The sequence below is a fragment of the Sinocyclocheilus grahami genome, unplaced genomic scaffold (genome assembly GCF_001515645.1).
Source record: "Sinocyclocheilus grahami isolate Dianchi unplaced genomic scaffold, SAMN03320097.WGS_v1.1 scaffold178.1, whole genome shotgun sequence".
NCBI classification, from domain to species: Eukaryota; Metazoa; Chordata; class Actinopteri; order Cypriniformes; family Cyprinidae; genus Sinocyclocheilus; species Sinocyclocheilus grahami.
Window position 1 is genome coordinate 1,682,915 of NW_015505357.1, and position 6,323 is coordinate 1,689,237.

Sequence of the window (6,323 nt, forward strand, 5' to 3'; positions counted from 1 at the left end):
CAAATAAACGTATAATACCAGGGTTGTGGTGTTTTTGCATTCAGTGAAGTCTCATGTCTCACCGAGCATGTGTGGGCTCACCTCACAGCAGCGCTCAACTCTGGGCTGTGTTTTTCTCTGTTTTCTCTCTATATGTATCATACAGCGGTGGCTGAATGTGAAACCAGAGTACACCGTCGTTCCTGGACCTGAAAGCCACTGTGCCAAGCTGGCAGCGTAACAGATCTGTGCGGTAGGCTGCTATTAGAGCGTGGGCGATGTGTAGACACCAGCTTTGTCAGGGCCACACGCTCCTCCTACCCACTGAGTGCACACGGTTCCAGGGCAAACAGTGCTCTTCCTGTTGGTAAACACCATTCTTTCTTTCCTCTCTGCGTGTTCTAGAACAGGGAGTTCCATGTGATGCACGTGTACACATGTTGTTTTCAAGGCCTTCTGTGTCAAACCAATCTTCCAGTTAAATCAGCGTCTTTGAGTAAGAAAACCCTGATTAACCCAAATGTGCTTAGTATCGGTGCATCCCCTATGATTGCAGCAATGCAGAATCATAATCACAGAATCCAGTCATAAAAATGCAGTTTACTGTATAACTTAGAATTATCATGGAATTTGGCAAAATTTGGATGAATAAATCCAAAGTAGGGCTATATACTTAATGGCAGGTCTATATACTGCTTGTTTTACGTTTTAGAATACACAAGCAGCGCCGTTTCATCTACTATACTTAGTATGCTACATGAAAATCATGGTGTTTTCAGAGTCTGCCGTCTCACTTCAGGACGTGAATCCATAAACTTAATTTCCAGAGCTACTCTGGGAGTTCACCACACAAGCATTTCACCATTTTATTTGATCAAGACTACGTATAATCATATACACACACAGAAACCCGCCAAGATGTTTGCTTTAACTTGAAATTATGACAGAAATATACTACTATTGTACAATACAATATACTTCTCAAAGTAACAACAACAATAATAACAATACAGTTGACAATAGTTAAAAAATAATTTGAATTATTATTTCTTAAGAAGTATATATTACACAATATACATTGTGAATATTACACAAATTTTCAACCATGTTTTAATTGTTCATTTAAATGTTTCTTATATTTAAACAGTAAATCTCTGTTTTGTAGCACCTTGTTTGCCAAAAATGGAAGGAGTTATTTATATCTCATTTGATTACATTTTAATAGATTAATTAAATTGTTAAACTCATTTGGTTGCCATTATTTTTTATAACAATTTTGTATTAAATATAAAACGCATTGTTCTTATTTTATTACTGACTGCTTACTTGTAATTTTTTATTCAATTCAAAGTTCGAAATCAAGCTCTCTCGTGCTACTGCAACAAAATTACCCCACTGTAAAATTAAAAAAACACTGAGTGAGCAAACATTTGTGAGATCGCTAGTTATAATGGTAATTAAATAATGTTTACATATGTATAAAAGCCTACATTAAAATCTGTCATATAAATTGGTCTCTTCATTAGAAATTAGTCTACTGATTGCCCCCATTGATGGACAAAATTTAATAATATTAAAAATATCTGTATGACATTATATTCTGCAGTTCTTCCCTGTTGTACCGAATATCTATACTTTTCAAATTATCATATCGAAGTTAGAAATTCAAATATTGTGACAAAATAAATTTTGTAGGGTGCCTCAAGTTTGTTAAAATTTCAAAAGGGTGCCGCGACTAAAAAAAGGTTGGGAAACATTGCTTTAGAGCACCAAATCAGGATTAGAATGATTTCTGAAGGATCATGTCGTGACACTGAAGACTGGAGTAATGATGCTGAAAATTCAGCTTTGCATCATAGGAATAAATTACATTTAATATACATTTAAAACAGAAAATAATTTTGAACTGTAACATTGCAAATGCCTTGCTGCTTTAGACTTTGAATTCAGAAGGCAACAAGACTTTTCTGTCTACCTTCGGGTATAGCATTTCTATGAAGCTGTCTAGGTAGGCAGCTCCTAGGTTTTGGAAAACCTATGAGTACCTTCCAAAAGCTCTGATTATCTACCCTAGGGAAGATATTTATTGACTAGAGTCTTCAAAGATATCAAACGAGGGCTGCCACAGGTTCAACATTTCCGTGCATTCATTACTCAAGTGATCTTTTGAAGGCCTTCGAAGTAAACTACATCTGTGGAACAGCATGTTGATGCTGGTTGTCTAGATATCTAGCCTCAAGGCCTTTAGAAAATTACATTTAATATACATTTAAAACAGAAAATAATTTTGAACTGTAACATTGCAAATGCCTTGCTGCTTTAGACTTTGAATTCAGAAGGCAACAAGACTTTTCTGTCTACTTTCGGGTATAGCATTTCTATGAAGCTGTCTACGTAGGCAGCTCCTAGGTTTTGGAAAACCTATGAGTATCTTCCAAAAGCTCTGATTATCTACCCTAGGGAAGATATTTATTGACTAGAGTCTTCAAAGATATCAAACGAGGGCTGCCACAGGTTCAACATTTCCGTGCATTCATTACTCAAGTGATCTTTTGAAGGCCTTCGAAGTAAACTACATCTGTGGAACAGCATGTTGATGCTGGTTGTCTAGATATCTAGCCTCAAGGCCTTTAGAAAAACCCTACAGGCGATTTTCTGTCTCTGCACAGCAAGAAGGCTCTGACAGATGTTTTCATTCATGTGAAGAGTTACCAAGAGGTGCCAGGTCATTTTCCAGCGCCTCTGAGTGTTTGAAATGAGCATTACCAGTGTATAGATACACAGTCTCAAGCTGTTATAATACCAGTGCAAGGAACGCTGGATTTCTAGTTGTCCTGCAGTGAGTTTCCAGACATTTCCAGCCTCACATGTACTCTTGGGTTTGTGTTGATCAGAACAAACCAAGCTGTGCTAATATCTCTCCCTGAATTTAACAAGTGTGCGTTTATTCACCTTCGATCTACCAGAATGCAAAAACAAATCTGTCACTGACAAAAGATAATAACAGTAATAAAAAAATCAAATAACATCTAAGAACAAGCGTCCAACATGTCTAATTACTAAAGTTTTGATGGTTTCTTCAGAGCTTTGACAGCTTTATTAACACTGTCTGTGTTTCCTCACTCTCTGTCTTTGTGGCAAAACCATATTTTTTCTTCTGTGAAACATGCTTCAGAAATTCTTCTTCTATTATTTAAGATAGATAGATAGATATTTTTACATAAAAAATGAAAATGATAAATATAATTTGATTTATATATATTCCCCCACATCCCCAGCTTTACCCCTGTGTCACAGCATAGCCCAAGCTGCTGGAAATCCTCCCAGGTTTGAGGTGGGATGGAAGTGTCCATTAGGTAATATCCCTGGACTGGACATTTGGCCACCACCTGACAACAGGCTTAGATATTTGATGTGGTCTGGCTGTGATCGTCACATTGTTTATGCGGTGGGGTTTGTGCCTGACCAAACCAACTAAGGTGGCTTTGTGGGTTGGCATTGAGCTGTAGCCCATCTGTCAGACCATTTTGTCAAGTACTTGTAAGGGCTTCGGGAGAGGTTTGGTAATGGTCTAGCTGGCATCCCTCCCACTCTTTTCATTAAGGATAAGATGTTTGTTTTGTCCAGTTTGATTACAAACTGAGTTTCCAAATCCAGCTGCTTGTTTTGCTCGTGAGACACGGCCTGACAAAATGAATACATATTGCGTGATGGAAATTCAATCTTTTTTCCCCAGTTATCAATGATTATTTTACAGCATTTGATTCAGAGAAATGCAAACGGATAACAAGAATTGTTAGAAAACCAGTGCTGGTTTCTGAGATTTCACAACCTCCAATGCAATCTGACCACCGCTCTAAATCACAAATATCGAATTCAAGATTAAACGAACTACACAGGAGCAAAAAAAGCACAAAAGAAACTATCCGAGAACCCACCAGGTCGCATTTGCTTCCTGTCATCCAAGGTCTTCCATTAAGCCTTCACGGTTCCACTTGAAATTAGTGAAGTAAGGTGGGTGTGGATGGCACAGGAAGGGAGGCCCAGTTTAAACGGGACACAGTCGAGAAGAATGGGCTCTGTCAGCCCACAGCATGCTTTAATTAGGGCCTATTGTCGGCCGTGTTCCCCCCGGTGAGGAGACTCTGGAACGAAACAAGCAGAAAATGGGTTCAGGCAGTTGAAAGGGGCTGAGTAAAAGAGGAGCTGACTGTGTGGTGCTCAAACGCATCTCTCCGACGTGCAAGGGCTAAGTACACATTTCAGGCAGAATCAAGCACCTACCTGAGATTTCATGGGTTGTTTCCGTCAGGTCGAAACGTGCGCGGCGTATAAGCATTTGACGTGCAGCCAGAGTTTGCAAGTGCATCAAAGATGTTCTGTAGTGAACTTCAATACTGGCTGCTGCTAGAAACAAGTGCATCCATTGGGACAAGACAGTCAACATAAGAGAGAAAGATTGCAGTGAAACCTGAAGAGAGCTTCTGGTATAGGCTATATTCCACCTTCTCCCAGAAGAAAAGACAATATTGATTCCTCACAAGCTTTGACTATAAATATACCAAATCAGGCATGAAACATGAAAAAATAACCCTCAAAGTGTTGAACTAGGATAAGGAATCAGATCTGGAGGCAGTATTGATCATTTCCCTGTGACGATGAAAGATAAATACGTTGTATAATTAAAGATTACTGAGAGATTTCTCAGGATTGCACGCTGCCAATCATAGTGCCGCTTCCAAAATTCCAAGCGAATGCGGCGTCGCTGCGTTTCGTCACTGAGGTAAACACGAGAAGTGTATGGAAAGGTGGTAAAGCGGGGTGGGGGGCAGGTATTCATTAAATCCACTTCTTGAGATGTCTGAGGAGAAGTGCGACAGCCTGTGGTCGTTTGAGAAGCGCTCTTGTGCTGAATAGCAAACGCCTGTACGACAGCACGCGCTGTAATTGGGTATGACACGGGATCAATGCGGACACGTCAGGATGCAAAGATGTCATTTTCTAACCTGATGCCTTCAAGCTCATCTCCGCCGTTACTCAGGTGCCAGTTGCTGTGGAAACCCAGTTCTTCTTCTCTCTTTTTTTATATATTTATTAAGATGCAGCAGAGAGCACTGGAACTTTCTCCCTCACAGCACAGCAGCGGCGGATTTCCTATTAAAAGATACAAGACGTGCAGTCACGCTAATTGAAACCTGCCTGTCAAACACCCTATTACACTGGGTGCCATAGGATGTCAACATGGGACTGAATTCATTGCTTTTATGAAGCTCAGATTTAAAGTTTCTAAGTTTAGTTCTTTGAGGTGAAACTACAAGCTGTACAAACCCTATCCACCTTATTTTTTTATAATCTTGCATTAAATGTAGCAACTTAATATGAATTGATCCACCACACATTCATTATGGCAAATTTATATGGCCTATGGCCATGTCGAACAGTTGCGGTTTGATATTTTATCCATAGTTTGCCAAGATTTCTTCTAATGACAAGCAGGTTTGATGACGCACTCATGGGATACTGAAAGCTAAGTGTGAAAACCTCCCTACTGTAGTCACAAGCCTGCATAATGAGCAAAATCAGCATGAGATCCATAGTTTGCTGCTAATTTTAAACAGAGGCTCTGTGCCACCTCCAAATGTTCTTTCATATGATGCTGCTAAAAAGAACATTATTTTGTGTATTTGGTGTAATGAAATGTGTTTATGCGGTTTAAGGTTGAAAAAACACATTATTTTCCACATACTGTACATTATTGTTTCTCCTCTATGCCCCGCCATTCTGAAACGCGTAGTTTCCAAGTTTACAAAGCTCACCGGTCTGAAAAGCGAGGTGTGCTCTGATTGGCCAGCTATCCAGTGCATTGTGATTGGCCGAATACCTCAAGCGTGTGACGGAAATGTTACGCCCCTTACCATATTGTGATGCCCTGTCCGGCCGGAGCGACGAGACAAAAACATTAAAACCCATTATAAACGAGGCATTTGTTGCATCCAGTGGGGACATAATTACGGATTACAATGACTTATACTGTTTTTTTATGCATTGTGTTGCATCGCGCGCCGTGTAAACATAAACCCACGTCTGCATTTGTGATCGGAGAAATTAAAAACTACAAATTCTACTCTACACTGCTCAAAACTCGAGTTTGAATCGTCAGTGGCAAATTCTTTAAATATAAAAAACTTACTCACATTCTGTGAGTCAGAACAGCCGGCACTGTAGCCTACTCTACCAGGATCAGGAAACAGTTCTTCATAAAATGCGCTGGACACATCTGAATATTTGGGTTAAAGTGTTCTGGAACAGTGTTGTAAAAACAACTTAACCACTGATTTCTAGTC